This window comes from Myxine glutinosa, chromosome 1, assembly GCF_964187855.1.
Source record: "Myxine glutinosa chromosome 1, kmMyxGlut1.1, whole genome shotgun sequence".
NCBI classification, from domain to species: Eukaryota; Metazoa; Chordata; class Myxini; order Myxiniformes; family Myxinidae; genus Myxine; species Myxine glutinosa.
In genome coordinates this window covers 310,044,591-310,063,078 of record NC_136261.1, presented here as the reverse complement: position 1 = coordinate 310,063,078, position 18,488 = coordinate 310,044,591, and the positions used below count along the sequence as shown (strand labels likewise).

General features: G+C 43.9%; 1 protein-coding gene across 1 annotated transcript in view; it reads left to right on the top strand.

Moving 5' to 3' along the window:
- Positions 1-6,336: 6,336 nt before the first annotated feature.
- DCN (decorin) overlaps positions 6,337-18,488 on the top strand; it is a 126,210-nt gene continuing 114,058 nt past the window's right edge. Inside the window, exon 1 of the mRNA XM_068136138.2 lies at positions 6,337-6,480. The gene's annotated coding sequence lies outside the window, so the exon portion shown is untranslated. The remainder of the gene's footprint in view (positions 6,481-18,488) is intronic.

The following is an 18,488-nucleotide window of genomic DNA, read 5'->3' as shown; positions in this document are numbered from 1 at the left end:
TATGTCAACAGAGGTCACAAAGTCAATACAGGCCAAAGGTCAACCACTCTTTTTCAAATTTCTAAAATCCTGACATTTCCATCCGATTGACTAGAAATTTGAATAGGATTTTCATATCAGCTAACTGCAATTCAACCACCAACTGTTTTTGAGATCAACACAGGCCAAAAAAAAAGGTCAACCACTTTTTTTCATATTTCTAAAATCCTCAATTTTCATCCGATTAACTTGAAATTTCAATGGGATTTTCATATCAGCAAACTGAATTCAACCACCAACTATTTTTGAGGTCAACATAGGCCAAAAGGTCAACATAGGCCAATTTTCTGAAATTATCAATTTTTATCCGATTAACTTAAAATTTGAAGACGATTTGCATATCAGGTCACTGAATTCAACCACCAGTTATTTTTGAGGCCAGAAGATGCTCTACTGAGTGCTATTCATTCTACTTTGTTCTCCTTTTCCAAGTGTCACTCTATGAGTGCTTTTTCATTTGTTTGTTTGTCTGTCTGTGAACATGATATCTCAAAAAGTTGTGGACGGATTCGAAAGAAATTTGTATGTGACACGGACGAAATGATTAGATTTTGATGAAGATCCGGGTTCGGATCTGGCTAGTATATATTTTAAGTGATTCTTTACCATTCTTTACCAAAAACGATATATCGCACGATATCTCAAACAGTTGTGGGCGGATTTGGACAAAACTTGGTGGAGAGGTTGTGTGTGTGACAAAGACTAAACGATTCGATTTTGGTGAAGATCTGAATATGAATTCGGATCCGAGAATTATTTAATTTTTCAGTGATTCTTCACCATTGAGTGATAGGGCTAAAACCAATGCATAGTAGGATATCTCAAAAAGTTATAGATGGATTTGGCCGAAACTTGGTGGACCATTTGGGTGTGTGACAAGGAAGAATCCATTTGATTTTGGTGAATATCTGAATGTGGATTTGGATACGAGAGTTATTTAATTTTTGAGTGATTCTTCACCATTGATAGATTGAGGCGAAAAGCAATATATAACATGATATTAGAAAAAGTTATGGATGACTTATGACTAAAGGAGTTGGACGAGTTGGTTAGGTGACAAGAACAAGCCGATTAGATTTTGGTTCAGGTCCAAATCCAGATCCGGCCTATCATTTGGATACAAAACAAACTGTTCAGCCTGGCGGAGGTATGCGCTCTACCTAGTCTAGCATCTAGTGCCGTTCTAGTCTAATGTATAATCATAGGATGCTTTATGGGGAAAAAAACTATACATTTATATCAAGCCTCGATGAATAAGTAAACTACAGAGGATGGAAGATGGTTTAACCTACTGACCAGGTATTGTAGCAGACAAGGGAAATACAGATGAAGAAGACGAATGCATCAAAGGAAACACGGAAACAAAATGACATGATTTATATTGTTGCTTGGCAAGCAGCCTGTGGTTGTTTGGTTGCATCATTTCCTGCAAGCTTGGCTGTGCCACTGATGCAGTGCCCCTATTACCAATAACCTGCTACTCAGTCAACTCACTTGATGTTATATAATGGCACGACAGGTGCTCAAACTCAGGACGCTAAGATCTCAAGGCAGACACCTTAACCGTTAAGCCACCACCAGGCTTGATATGATATTAAGAACAACGAATAACAGAGCAGTAACACCACTGCTGCAGTTCCCCTTGGATGTGATTGTTTTTCGAGAAATTTCTTGTATTTGTATCTGTGATATGTTTCGCTATTGCTTTATTAAGCTTGGAAAAATGAAGGGTGTTTTCTTCCTGGTATGTGGTGTCATCATCATCATCATCATTATTATCTGCAGCCTGTTTTCAGTATACAGGGTGAGTCATAAGTCCCAGGACATGGATGTAGCTGTTTATACAAGATTTGTTTATACCGTCTACCAGGGTGAGCCCTAAGCCGCAGGAGTAGTAACAGTAATACATAATAACAGGAGTAATAATAACATATCATAGTAATATAACAATTCCAATACCTCCTTGGACATCGAGTGCATCTGTATGACGTCATCCATTGTCACAACACGAGATAATTTTTCTCCACGTGCGGTGTGGAAATCGATGCAAAATTTCATGTGTTATGGTACAAAATGCTTCCTGAATGTGTTTTCAGTTCATCAACAGATTCCATGCGACGTTCTGTAACCTCAGCTTTGACGTACCCACACAGAGCATCATCACAAGTGCTCAGGACAGGACTGCGTGGTGCCCACAGAAGTGTGGCCACAGTCACAACCTGTTTTCATGATCTGCATCTGACAATTCACAAATCACAGTTAGTTATATGGTTTCATGTGAAGGTCTTTCATTGTGCGATGCGATAATGAACACGAAACACCCAACTCTGCAGAACGTTTCCGTAATGATTTTTTTCGGAGATCTGAGAACGGATGTTTTAACGTTTTGAATTCCAAAATCATGAATTTTTGGTTGTTCGCTGCGCTTGCTGGCGAGTACACTTCCAGTCTGAAATACCTTTTCCCCAAAGATGAAGATTTGATCTTGATGGGGCTGGATTTTCAAAACGCTCCTCCAAGTCTTCTTGCACCCGTTTCATCATCTTGTTTGTGTTTCTCCTCTCGTGGTACCACCCCACTGATACCAGCCTCTCTTCCACTGTAAATGGACTGGTGTCTGCCATCTTGCTTTTATGTATTATTTGTACTAGCAACGGTACCCGCCCCACGGGCGGGGCTTCAATTGGGAGGCCCAAATGAAAAGGCAAAATATCAGAAATTGAAGGCTTTTTTTATTTTAAACGATTCATATAAACATCCGTTGAATCATATCACACGCAAATCACCAAAATCTAAACGGTATTTGTAGAATTTCAATAAAAGCCACATCACTGTTCATATCGGTAAATATTATTCCATCGTGTTTGGAAAAACTGGAAAATTGGAAAAATTGGAAGAAAATAATGGAAAAACAATATAGCCATTTTACAAACCGGGGGGGTCCCAGGATTACACACCCAAAATTTCGTTGCGATCGGTTCAGCCGTTTCTGCGGTACCTGGGAACAGACAGACAGACAGACATTTCGTCAATTATAGTAAGATTATATGAAAAAAAGCCAGTATAACTACATGGCACAAACAAATGTTATATAAGCAGCTAAACCCATGTACTGGGGCTCGTGACTCACCCTGTACTCCAGCACGAAGCGTTCGTTCAACACACATTGGGAGCAATGGCATATTCACCAAGCTTACCAGGTGCGCGTTGGAGCTTGGACAGGAATCTGTAATTTGATCAGGATGCCGCTGATAACTCGCCCACTCTTCGCGAAAGACGCCGTGGGATCTTTGACCTTTACAAACGCCTCCAGTGATGCAATGTGAAGCAGCATGAGGATAGTTTATTAGTTTATAGCTGGGTTTACATTCAAACCTCTGCTAGACAGCTCAAAGGTGAGTTCTGTATATGCACACCTCGAGGCCATCCTGCCAGACCTATACACTTCTCCGGAGAATATTACATTTATTTGTTAGGCCTGAAATATTTGCACTGTATGGCCTAAAGAAGGGAGATTCAATGAACCATATCTGGCATGGAGAAGAGGTGAAAAGAAGGGGGGGAAAACCATTCTTTCCCAGTTTACAGACATATAGGGTTGCCGAGGCAGTTTTCCATTGGCTAGAGGGCACAATCCTGGATGGGTCATCACCTGAACGCAGGATACTAGAATGGCTCATTCCTTCCAGTAAGCTAGTACTCATTTTGCCGACCTCGGGGGCTGACTCAACCCGTCTAGCGTTATATAACGGCACGACAGGGGCTCAAGCTCAGGACTCAAATATCTTAAGCCAGACACCTTAACCGTTCAGCCGACACCAGGCTGAAGAGGTGAAAGGCCAAAGGAAAATCAAACTGAGAACCAAAGACAGTGAAAAAAAAAGTCAAACATTACTGAAAACCAGCGTCTGTTTTCTAGAACTAGGATTTGAGGCCTGGGATTGGGATGTTGAACCAGGTACATAGATAAAATTACAGGATCACGGCTCATTCCCCACTCAATCGTTCCTCGTTTTTCTTGCCTGTGGAACCACCTTCCACACTCTCTTCAATCTCGTTCTTCCCTCCAGACCAGGTATTCAAGAAAGCTGTTCACCACCATCTCAGATCATCCCCCATCCAAGACCATGATATTTTCCATCCCCCTTAGCCCTCCCCAAGGCCACCTCTTTCCAAGCCTCCAGTTTTGACTTCCTGAGAGTTTGCTTCTGTATCCATCTTGTCCACCCCATGTGTTCTTCCCTTGCCCTCACTATATTCCCCGTATTGCTATTTGTCCAAGTCTCCTTCTATTCTGTCCCTCATCCATACAGGTGGTGTGTTTCCCTCTCTGTCATCCCCCCACCCACAAAGACACATCCCACACACACAACCACACACACACCCCACACCCCGCTCACACACACATCTACAGACACACACACCACCCCACACACACACACCACACACACCCCCCTACACCCCTCCCATACACACATCCCCACACACATGCACACACCCAAACACCCCCCCACCCCCACACCCATACACATACACACACCCCCACCGCCACACATCGCCACACCCCCCCACACACACAGCCATACACACACCCCCATACACCCCCCCCACACACACACACACACACACACTCCCATACACACCCCCACCCCCCACACCCATAAACACACCCCCACACACACACATCCCCACACCCCCACACACACACAGCCATACACACACCCCCGTACTAACCCCCCCCCCCCCCACACACACACACATCCCCACACCCCCACACACACACACAGCCATACACACACCCCCATACACCCCCCCCCACACACACACACACACACACATCCCCACACCCCCACACACACATAGCCATACACACACCCCATACACACACACACACCACACACACCCCCCTACACCCCCCCCCCCATACACACACCCCTACACCCCCCCCCCCCACACACACACATCCCCACACCCCCACACACACACACAGCCATACACACACCCCCATACACACACACACCCACACACACACACCACACACACCCCCCTACACCCCCCATACCCCCCCCACACACCCCCATACCCCCCCCACACACACACATCCCCACACCCCCACACACAGCCATACACACCCCCCCATACACACACACACACACACACACACACACACACACCACACACACCCCCCTAACCCCTAACCCCCCCTCCCACACACACCCCACACACATGCACACACCCATACACACCTCCACCCCCCCACACCCATACACACACCCCCAAACACACACATCCCCACACCCCCACACACACACAGCCATACATACACCCCCATACACCCCCCCCCCCACACACACACACACACACACATCCCCACACCCCCCCACACACACACAGCCATACACACACCCCCATACACACACACACACACACCACCCCACCCCCCACACACCCCCACACGCCCCCCCCCCCCACACACACCCCCACATACCCCCCCCCCACACTCCCCCTCGCCCCCCCCCCACACACACACACCCACATCCCCACACTTTATAACTTTCTAACAACCCCGTTCCTTCTGCTCTGTTACGTCCTGATCCGTTATATGTTCCCACTCCTCCATGAGCATCGATTGTGTATAAAAAAAACAATTCATGAAGAATATTCCATGTGTCCAATACAATGGATTTCTCCCGAGCAGCCACTTCAATCTGATTTCTTTGATGATGGTTTTTCACTGCTGAATGATGTGAGCAGAAACATCTGCAGGGTGATTCTATACTCATGGTTGTTCGTAAGGGCCTACAACAAGCCCCGCGGTACATGCCCAGCCACACATGGTTACAATTAAGATGTCAGAGTAACTAGGGGGGTATTTGTTCAAAAGTAATAAAATGAAAAAGAACTCCAGGCACCGAGTTTGAAGTCACAACAAGAGAGTGAAGCTGAAATGCCTGACTTGTGGTTTCGACTCCAGATGTGACTTCGTTTTTCTTTGCAATCATTTGGGCCCATCCTCAAAACCTCCCGCCAATTTACCTGCAGCAATTCTGCTTCCATTCAGCAAACTTTTCATGATTCCATGTGCTGGTTTTCATGAAGAACTGTGAAAAGTCATTCGATGTGACGTACGATTCTGCGAAAGAAATGAACGGACAGAAAATGGCTTGGGAATGTTGGGAGTTGGGGGTGGGGGGCATTGGAGAGAGTTAGGGGGGGACGAAAGGGAGGGGAGCAGTGGGTGCTATGTGGGCTTGGACATATCTCAACAAACCCAGGCATACTATTAACCTACAGGGGGTGTTCGCAAAACGGCCATTCTCACTGTGGGCAGACTCTGAGTGCGCACACACTTGTAGACTGCACCGCTCCAAGTGTCTGGGCCTCATATCCGGTCCATTTTGTCGACCTCGGCCTGTTTTCTTTAACGACGGAACCGTCAAGGTATGTATGCTTCAATTACCGCAACTGCAACTCCTGCGGAATCTTTTCCGAGGTTTATTAGACAAATGAACTTCACAAACAGCTTGAGACGATTCCTGGTCGGAGATCTCTTTTTCTAACAGCTCGTTTCGTTTTTTGGAACCTTTCTTTGTTACAAAAGCAGAATTCTCTTTCATAAAATCCGAATTGCAACAAACCGTGTTTGCTAGTTTGCATTATTAAAACCCGACTGCATAGGCCTATATGTATATGGCACAGATATAACATGACATGTCCTTATGAACTATGAAGTGACATTTTTCAGCTATAATACGATGGGGCTGTTCAAACTGTTCTCAGAACGATAATTTATTATTATTTTTCTATTTTATTAATTGTGAATAATTAGTAAGCAAAAGTATTCCTTAAAAATTACATATACAGTACTGTATATATATATATACAGACTTGGCATTTAATGTGGAATATTTTTTTTGTGGGGGTGAACTTACTTTTCAAGATGACTTCGAACCAAAAGTTCATTGGAATTATGTTGAAATTATTCTAGATTTTGTTAATGTGACCTTTAAAAGAAACAAAACCACATTTGACATTTCGAAGCAAATAAATTGATCCTGGAAAGTGATGTAAACTGATATTGAACTCAATTCACGGACAGAACTGTGTTAAACTTCTATACGTTTTCCAGAAGTATTTCTTTATTTTACACATTAGCCAAAAATTATTTTAACAAAAACAAAAGTTAAATTACAACTGGGATTACGGACAGTAAAATTACAGTTCAGTACGTCGTGTAACCCCCACGAGCATTCAGGAGAGCACGTACACGTTGAGGCATGCTGTTCACGCGATTTGCCAAGGTTTGGACAGGAATCGCTTGCCATGCAGTGACAATAGTCTGCTGCAATTCACGCACAGATGTAGGCTGCTGGTCCAAGTTGTCCATTTGATGCGTTAATTCTGCCCACAAGTTCTCTATCGGATTCATATCCGGGGACATGGCAGGCCACTCCATATGCTCTACACCACGGTCAGCAAGAAAGTGTTGGATCATGCGAGCACGATGAGGCCGTGCATTGTCATCTTGGAAGACAAAGTTTCCTCGAAAGGCTACACGAGCAAATGGAAGCAATGTTTCTTCCAGAATGGCCCTGTACTTGAACTGGTTCAGGTTTCCATTCAGAACAACCAGGTCAGTTCCCCCCCCCCCCCTGCATGAAAAGCAGCCCAAACGGTCACCCCACCACCTCCAGCTTGGACTCTTGGCACTATACAATCTTCGTTGTAGGCTTCATGCACTTGTCTGCGCACTCAGACATGGCCATCTTGACGATAGACCAGAAATCAAGATTCATCACTGAAGATCACGTGATTCCAGTGTCCTGGCTGCCATTGACGGTGCTCTCTGGCCCACTGCAATCGGCGCTGGTGGTGTTGTCTTGTCAGGCGTGGCTTTCTCAGGGAACGCCTGGCACGATAGCCTGCTTGAACCACTCGTTGGTTGACTAGCCTTCTGGATACAGGCACATTTGTCAGTTGCTGCCACTCAGCCCTAAGCCGATTAGCTGACTTGGTACGGCCATTGCGGACTAACCGGTGCAGCTGGCGCTCATCCCTCCTTGTGGTTCTGCGGGAACGTCCTGGCCTTGGTATTGGAGTAGGGACACCCCTCTGAGCATTTCGTTTCAGGATCTTTGACACCTGACCTTGAGTGATGCCATACTGCCGAGCAATAGCACGCTGTTTCATGCCGTAGTTTCGTAAAGCCACCACTCCATGACAAACAGCATTGTCGAGTTGACGGACCATCTCCAGAGGAAGCGGCAATAACTTTTGGAGACGTGCAGCAGTTGTTTTCCACTAATACAGAACGCAACAACCCTTGTATACCCGACTGTGAAGCCAATCATCAAATGCACCTGTCCGTACATTTTGCCACGCCACCTGTGATATAATCCTGTTGTTGACTTCTTGCTGCGACAGACAATCAGTGGCATGGTTCTTTTAACAAATAAATCACCAAAGTGTAAAAGAAACTCACCAGATTGATATACTGAGTTAAGAAAGTAAACCCAAGTCAAGAAAAAAAATATATTCCATATTAAATGCCAAGTCTGTATATATATATATATGGAGAAATCAAAAAGTTAACGCTTTGAATGATCCTTGTAGTTTCTTCAAATAAGGAGTTTATTAGTGTGATTAATTATAGCATTTTGTTTGATAAAGCGTTCAATTGAGATTAATTAAAATCCAGATTTTATAGGTTATAGTTTTTTCCCATATCTACATAAAGCTTTAGGGGCCGCATCTACAAATTATGTTTACTGGGTTCGGGGATGAGTTGGGGGGTGGCGAGGGCGGTTGGGAGAGGGGAATGGAGAGAGCAAAAACCAGTGAAGAAGAGGATTCACAGGAAAGAAAAGCTCGAGGATTGGGGAATTCAAGGTAGAGGGACAGAAAAGGAAACGTGGTTGGAAGATGAGGAGTGGAAGAGGAAGCAACTGTAATAGGGAGGGAAAGGAGTGGGTTACGTGTGTATGTAATATTTGTACAATCCCTAAAAAGCATTGCTTGGGTAAAGAGAATGGCGCAGTTGCATAACGCATCTTTTAGCAAGGATTTGAGGATTTACTGGAGTATTTTCTTAATTTCACCTTATGTGCACTCTTAATTTGAGGATGGTCGCATTATACGAATATTCCTTAAGTTTTTCTGTAAAATCTTCCTTAAACTTAAGGGAGCGCCCCCCCCTTCCTTCCCACTCCCCATTAACCACCCTCCCTCTTACCCCCCATCATTAAACACCAACCTATGAGATTCCAAATGGCGCTCTTCATGGAAATTACCCACGAAGCCGATGATTACGATTATGACGATGATTACTGTGTTGGTCTATTGGCAACCGATCTCACTTCGCTGTATGTGCTAGCTAACATCGCCGCCACCTTGCCCAACGCATCTGAACGGCTCAAAAAAACCTAGCTAGCAATAAGCACAACCACCCACATCCCCTCACCCTGTACCATCCCCCATCAACCGTCACCCTTTATAGCTAACAATACCACGGCCATCCCACACCCCCCACCCCCCCCCCCCCCCCACAACCTCCCATCCACCGTCACCCTATATACAGTGCATTCACAAAGTATTCAGACCCCTTCACTTTTTTCACATTTTGTTATGTTGCAGCTTTATGCTGAAATCGTTTAAATTCATTTTTCCCCTCATCAATCTACACTCAATACCCCATAATGACAAAGGGAAAACAGGATTTTAGAAAGTTTTGCAAATTTATTAAAAAGAAAAAACAGAAATATCACATTGACATAAGTATTCAGACCCTTTGCTATGACACTTGAAATTTAGCTCAGGTGCCTCCAATTTCTCTTGATCATCTTTGAGATGTTTCTACACCTTCATTGGAGTCCACCTGGGGTAAATTCAATTGATTGGACATGATTTGGAAAGCCACACACCTGTCTATATAAGGTCTCACAGCTGACCGCATATCAAAGCAAAAACCAAGCCATGAGGTCGAAGGAACTGCCTGCAGAGCTCTGAGACAGGATGGTGTCGAGGCACAGATCTGGGGAAGCCTATAGTCAGGTTCACTATGTTTTTTCGTTCAAAATTTTGGTAGATTAGCAAAACTATACATTTTTGGAATATTCAGAGCATGAGGAATCCAAAAATTAATGTTTACATTTGCGTAGACACCTTTGCGAAAATGACACTCAGGACAGTGATGAAGATCTGTAAAAGCATATTCCTGAACGGTGTAGACCTCGTAGATCCTGTGTATAGGACTTATAGTTCAATCTGATACTACCTATAACTTCCTATAACAACCTATAACTTCAAAGGACTTGCAATATCATGTATTATGTAATACAGTTATATCACAAATATAAAGACAATGGTTTTCAATTACCTTTGTTTGTTGCTTTTCTATAATCCTGAGCACTATTTTGAGGCCTTTATTGGATTCCTTGACCCAGAAAACATAGGATTAGCATATTTAATTAAGTCTCTAGGTTGACTAGAAGCCGAGATCGCGCAAAATATGTATTTTATGGCGGCCATTTTCAAAATCCAAAATGGCGGCCATGCAGGTGTCTGGGCAAATGCCAACATTAATTTTTGGATTCCTCATGCTCTGAATATTCCAAAAATGTACAGGTTTGCTAATCCCAAAATTTTGAAAGAAATTATATTTGTTAACATCGTGAACCTGACTACTACAAAAAAAATCTCTGCTGCATTGAAGGTTCCCAAGAGCACAGTGGCCTCCATAATTCTTAAATGGAAGAAGTTTGGAACAACCAGGACTCTTCCGAGAGCTGGCCGCCCGGGCAAACTGAGCAATCGGGGGAGAAGGGCCTTGGTAAGAGAGGTGACCAAGAACCCGATGGTCACTCTGGCTGAGCTCCAGAGATTCTGTGTGGAGATGGGAGAAACTTCCAGAAGGACAACCATCACTGCAACACTCCACCGATCTTGGCTTTATGGCAGAGTGGCCAGACGGAAGCCGCTCCTTAGTGAAAGACACATGAACCGCTTGGAGTTTGGGAAGCCCAAATGAAAAGGCTAAATATCAGAAATTGAAGGCTTTTTTTCTTTTAAACGATTTATATAAACATCCGTTAAATCTCGATTGGTGCAGCCGTTTGTGCGGCACCCGGGAAAATAACGTCATGCAGGAGCAAGTATCAGCAGGATGTGGCAGTGTGGGAGTCGACCTTTCTGATCCTCCTTCATGCCAAAGTAGCCCACCACTTCTCCAAGCATTCCGCTCTTCAGATCCGCCATGAGAGATGAAGCTTGATACTGAAGACGCGTGCAGTTAGTACTCCCGATGTCGTATGTACTCCCGATACGTGTTTCCTTCATTGTAAAAACTTTAAAAAATCAACAGTTAAAAGGATTTTGAGCCGATAGGTGTTACGACCTTGGCAAGATCGATGGAGACAGCGATCTGTTAGCGTATTCACCGCCCAAATAGCTATGTGGAATTCTCTCATGTAGAGATTAAACGTTGTTTGAACTTTGGCCGAGGTCATTATTTACTTTTAATGATGTTTATTTACGAATGATGTTTAATGATGTTTATATTGGTTTTGGGTCATCCTTTCCGCATATCTCGTGGGATTGTGAGTTCGAGAGATGGCCGTGATGGCGGGGAGGGGGTTGGAATTCTCTCAAGCAGGGATTCAACCCGTGTCCTTATAAAAGGTCTTTGTCCGAGGTCACCGAGTCTGATCGGTGCAGCCATGCAGCGATCTGTGCAGCCGTTTGTGCGGCACCTGGGAAAACAACATCGTCACAATGAAAACATCGTCACAATGAACGTTATGCGAACGCGAATGTTATGCGGGAGTCCAAACCTGAGAATGCTAGAGACTAAATCTGAAATTGGAAAAACGAAATAGCCTATTTTACTCCTGGAGATCCCAGGATTACCCACCCAAAATATCGTTGCGATCGGTTCAGCCGATTTTGCGGTACCTTCGAACGGACAGACAGACAGACAGATGGACAGACATTTGGTGAGTTATAGTAAGATGTCGTATCCGTATCCAGATCTTTGCCAAAATCAAATGAATTCTTCCTTGTCACACACCCAAACTCTCCACCAAGTTTCGTCCGAATCCGTCCACAACTTTTTGAGATATTGAGCTATATATCAGGTTTAGCCCTACCACTCAATGGTAAGAATCAATTTTAAAAAATTCTGATCTGGATCCAGATTCAAATCTTCCCCAAAATCTAATTGATTTGTCCTTGTCACACACCCAACTTCTCCACCAAGTTTCGTCCAAATGCGCCCATAACATTTTGAGATATCCCGTTATGTATCGTTTTTGGCCTTTTCTCCCATGGTGAATAATCACTTAAAAATTAAATAATTCTCATATCGGAATCCATATTCAGATCTTCACCAAAATCGAATCTATCTGTTCTTGTCACACACACAACCTGTCCAGCAAGTTTCGTCCAAATCCGTCCACAACTTTTTGAGATATTTTGTTCACAAACAAACAGACAAACAAACAGCAGGGGTGAAAACATAATCTCCATCCACCTCACGTGGCAGAGCTAACTAAAACGGTAGTGCGTATACCTCCACCAGGCTGAACAGTTTACGTTTTGTATCACACCAATAGGCTGGATCTGGATTCGGACATGAACCAAAATAGAATCGGCTTGTTCTTGTCACTTACCCAACTCATCCACCTAGTTCTGTCACAACTCGTCCATACCATTTTTGAACTATCCTGCTGGTATCGTTTTTGGCCCAATCTCCCAATAGTGAAGAATGACTTTTTAAAATTCTAGCATCTGGATCCAGATCTTCACCAAAATTTAATCAACTGTTCCTTGTCACACACCCAACCTGTCCACCAAGTTTTGTCTGAATCCATCCATAACTTTATGAGATATCCTGCTCACAGACAAACAGACAGACAGACAGACAGACAGACGAACAGACACGGGTGAGACATAACCTCTGTCCACCTTCGGTGGTGAAGTTAACAAATCGCAATTTTTAAATGATCTTGTTTTTAGAACGGTCTGGCTTTTCTCCAAACCCAAGGTGAAAAGTCCTGACTTAAGCTTTTCTGAAACAAACTGCATGGAGACTTGGAAGGGTGCCTAGGTACATGTTATTCAAATCTGGAATACATTTTTACCAATTTTTTGTCGTGACGCTCTGAGTTGAGCTACTTTTTACTTTTACTACTTCTATTGGCGCACACTTTTAAGGTGCAAATCCGTGCTGATGCTAATCAAGTGGTAGCAACAGGACAACCATATCTTGTACCCCTCAACATTGAGCAGAGGATTCACGATTTGCAACATGAAGATGGAAAATCCCTTAATGGAAAATAACTATCTTTTAGAGGCCATCTCTTTCGGATACCTGGGTTACTGAGCTTGCAGGAAACCGAGAGGTATGCACACTCATCCTCTCAGCTGTCTACACTGGGATTAAGTCTCGGCCCAGCTATAAACCCTCGTCCTGGTGTTTCACATGCAGGGCACGGCATCAATGTTTGTAATGTCCATCGGATCTGCCATCTGCCAGCATTAGTTGGTGGATGTTAAAGATCTCACGGTGTCTTTTGCGAAGAGAAGGCGAGCTATCTCCGGGACGCTGGCTAATTTACAAATACCTGCTCTAACCTACAGGGGGCACTACATCGACAGCACAGCTATGTCCACAGCAAATGATGCTAGCTATAGCCATGTGCTGCATACGAAAGAAGAAGTTCAGTTGCTCGCAATTGAATTGAATAGTCTGGCCGATGTTTCATGTGCAGCGTGTGGCTGCTGGTTTGGGTTAGTGCTTGCTCGGCCGATAATGGAGGCATCAGCGTGCTCTCCAACGATGATTCACTCTCGGAACCAAAACGCTTCACGCAGGTTTAATTGCAACGGCAATAACGACACTGTCACAAGAATCCCTTTCCCGGGGAAACCAACATTCGCTCGAGACCAATCTCCAAAAGGTCCACTCGCCACCACGAAGAGGATAAGCCTTTCTTCTCCGATCTCTCTCGATCCTATCGCCCGCCTCCTCTTCTTCTTCCGGTTTCTTCTTCACTCATTTAGTTTCTCTTCTGAAACACTATTTTTACCTTTGAAGACAGTTATCTCCATTTCACACCGAAACCGTAACAATAGTAGTACCTGGAACTAAAAATGCTTCAATTAGATGAAAACCACAAAGACGGAAGTGACGAATCCATAACAATGCATTTATATTCTCTAATATAATTATAGCATAGATCATGCTCACGAAATTTCAAACTGATCAGACTAAGCATTATCCCTGTTTAACTATAACGTCATAATTACGGCACCAATGACGTCATCGTTAACAACACCTATTCCCCATGCGGAGTTCTTTACAAGGAGCCACGTTTCAATTTTTTCCATGGAGCGATTTGGAGATATAGAGGTGCAAAGTTTTTTGATTTTTCCAATATGGCACCTGTACCACGTGGCATATGACGTCATAGTTATCATAAAAATATTTTACAGGAGGGAGCACTCCTATGGTGAAAATTTCGTGTCAATCGGGCCAAGAATTGCAGAGAAAAATAATTCATACTGATCGAATCAAGCGTTGTACCTGTCAAATTATGACGTCATAATTAAGCTACCAAGGACATCATCATTAACATATCTTATTCCCCATGGGGAGTACTTGAAAATGAGCCATGTTTCAATTTTTTCCATGGAGCAGTTTCGGAGATATAGATGTGTAACGTTTTTCGATTTTTCCAAGATGGCGTCCGTACCACATGACCTATGACGTCATAATTATGAATCAAAAAATTATACAGGCGGAGGCGCTCCTATGGTAAAATTGATTGTCGGTTGCCGAGAAAATGAATTTTTAAAATGCAGACACCCCACACGTATGCCACTTGTACGCACGCAACACGTACGCAACCGAATGCCTAACCCTGAATTTTCGCTTCACGAGCACAGGGTAAATAGCCTCAAGTGGGATGACGGTCATCTCTTGATGTTGTAGTTCAGACCTCTGCTGATCTGAGGGGACCTGATCCCTCTCAGGACCTCCTGGGAGTCACCTGTTCCAAAATCGAAACATTTAAGACCGAGCGATCGTCGATTAGAAGGGCTGCATCGGTTATCAGAGCAAACGGTTGGTAAATAAGGGAAGAGTATGGATCTGAAGTTTTTAGGATGTAAGCTCTCCACACCGGGAGTCCCCATGATACAAAATTGAAAAATCTAAGACTGAGTGAGACTGCGGACCATTAATTAGAATGGCTAGATCGGGTTTCAGAGCAATCGGTGAGTAAATAAGGGATGAGTAGGGATCCAGAGTTTCAGGTAGGGATCCAGAGTTTCAGGTAGGGATCTAGGCTACTGTCTTGTATTCATGTGTCAAGTTTCAGAACAATCAGCCAGGAGATAAGGGAGAAGTAGCAAAAATAGCAAACAGTTAAGACGGACGACCAGACGGACAGACAGACGGACGGATGGACAGACATCCAGACATCATGACCCATTTTACAAGTTCATCTTTTCGAGAATCGAGATGAGATTACCTAAAGCAGTCCTGTCTGATATTATGCAGAAAATTGTCTTCTATAATAAGGACTGCATTCTCCTTTTCCACCCCCTGCCCCCTTCCACACTCTAAAAAATGATTAGTCCTCACCTGAAATTTTGCATTGAGATACCACAGATGTCTTCGTAATGCAGTGGTCTCTTCAGTCGTAGTTAAATGGTCAGGTAGACATACCGTTGAGTGACTGCATCACCGGTATTTGCCTATTCCATGCTTACGACTCCATATACTGTAGGAGGATGAAACAGTCATTTATAAATGGCAAGTCATGTCATCAGATGCAACATCAGGCTCAATTATCACCGAAACCCTCAACAAATGTCAAATTCCTGCCTAAGTCAGCTTATGTCAACAGTCAGGTTGATGTGATGACGGATATGCTGGTGGAAACTCCTGGCCTCCAAATCCAGCCTCAGACTCTGTCATTCCAAGTATTTCCTTGAAAAATAAGAACTAGCTCAATGGTCTATAAGGTCTATAAATGTCCATCCCTCAACGGAGAGCTGCTCTCAAGTTTGCGCTGCGGCTGCAGCATCACATCTGTCTCTCCTGGATTGTGTGGAATTTAAACTCTCGACATGATTGGCGTCTCCTGCAATGAGGCTAAAGTGCAGGGCCTGTTGCTCTCACGTTTCAGGCAGGTTTGTGGCCTCTCGGTTATTTCCGCCTCTCCTCCGGTCTAGCTCCATCTGACCATTCCATCAACCCCCTCCTCGTTTAATTCCCAAAATGCAGGCTTTCTGCACAGTTCCACTCTTCTGTTGTTATTATCTATCGTTTGTGGAATCGCCTTCCTGCGGCTGTTCAATCTCACTCTCCCCATCCATGACTTCAAGCATGTGGTGCACTACAATCTCGTGCCACTCCTTTCCCCATCTCTACTCTTGATATTTTCTGCCCCCATTAACGTTACTTAACTCAACTCTCTTACTTGCTAGTTATTGTGTTTCCTCCCTTGCTCTCTCTCCACTTTTCCTGTTCATTAATTCCCTTGCTTGTTGTGTCCCACTGTCAGTTTGTGCCTTCTAATCTCTAATCCTTTGTCACCTCGCTCTTCCATGAGCCTCGATCTCGTGTTTATACCACTAGAACACCCGCTCACTACGGGAGCGGAAAAAAGGGTCATTCCTCTTTGGTGTATGTAGATTACAGTCGATCTATGGTTGGATCACAAGAACATAGGGTGTGTGTTCATTTAGCAAGTTTATTGTGGAGAGATCGCCTGTCACCAAGTGATTTAAGCATTCGAGCAAGCACTCCATTCAAAACCGTTAAGGAACGGCCGGCTTGGCAAACGCTAGCTAGATGCTTGGTAAAGGAGCACAAGCCGAGCTTCTCCCTTTCAGTTTCGTATCAAACAGCAGGAGCAAGTTTCACAAGGTCGCTACGAAAAACGCAACAACAGCGGCAGAAAGGGCCATGTTATTAACCCAACATTTGTGGGTTATATAGAGTACAGTAGATCTTCGCTCAGTTCTGTAAGTAAACCTTCTTTGACTGATGTCGGAATTCCTCCAAATTTCTTCATTTAGTGTTATAAACAGCATTAACGACTGTTTAAAAAGCTAAGCATACGTGTTTGTGGTGTATAATATTTTTCCGTTGCTCCCATAGAAACGCCATTATAACTAATATGACCCTATTGCAAAGCCGCAATGAGCTGGCGAAGCCAAAGCCTCTTGCCACTATTTTATTTTCGCGATAAAAAAGCATTGTTCTCACGAAACGTAATTGGAAAGTAAATCACTCTGGGGCATTTTCGAAATTTTTCTCTTCTTTAGTGGTAGACCTAAAATAAATGAAATAATTAATTAAAAAGATAATTCTTCGTCAATTTTAGAATATTTGACGCCGTTTTCAGCCTCCGAAACGCGGTAATAAGCTTTTTTGAAATATTTTTTCAAATGCTCGAATCTCATTGGTTCCGGTGTTTGGTGACGATTTTCGTTGAAGATAACCAGGCCCGTACGGGCCCGGGGAACGAGGTTGATCTTAAAGTATTTTAATTACAAATTAGAGGTGCATAGGATTGTGAATCAAACAAAGACGGGTGAAACGAACTCCTATTGAAGTTTTTCGCAATTTTTGATGCATACTTCCGCATCCGCAAGATGGCAGCCTCCATGGAGCGATTTGGTGCGTCAAAGCTTCGAAATTCTCAAAGGATCCAGCAAAATCTAGCTTTTCAACATAATACGTACGCGTTCATTGACAACACCGGCTTCGCCGGCTACTAGTACCGACTGCAAAGCCGCAATGAGCCAGCGAAGCCAAAGCCTCTTGCCACTATTTTACCCATCACTATGGTATCAGTAGGTTAGGTAGTTGGTAGTAAGTAGGTGTAGTAGGTACCGTACCTGGTAAGACTTGGTAAAAGAGAAGAGCAGACAGTCCTCCCCAATACCTGCATACCTCTTGCCACTATTTTACCCATCACCATGGCATCAGTAGGTTAGGTAGTTGGTAGTAGGTAGGTAGGTAGTTGGTAGTAGGTAGGTGTAGTAGGTACCGTACCTGGTAAGACTTGGTAAAAGAGAAGAGCAGACAGTCCTCCCCAATACCTGCATACAATAAATGTCACAAGAAGCTTAAGGAAGTAACGATACGATGTGCTAGCTTAAGGCCTATTTTAAGAAATTTTAACTGGGCTTAACATACGTTTTCACAGTATGTGTGTAGTCTTCTAACTTCAGTTGCTGGCAGGACTGGTTCTCTCTGGGCACGGCAGCTTCCTCCACCAGAAGATGTTAGCTCGCAGTGATTAATTCGGTGAATTCCGTCTCAACTTCGGATATTTCCGGCCGTGAAAAACGATCCGTATTTCTAAACTAAATATGTAAACCGCTTATACCATATTTCTGGCCGTGAAAAACGATCCCATACGGCCGCGAGATTT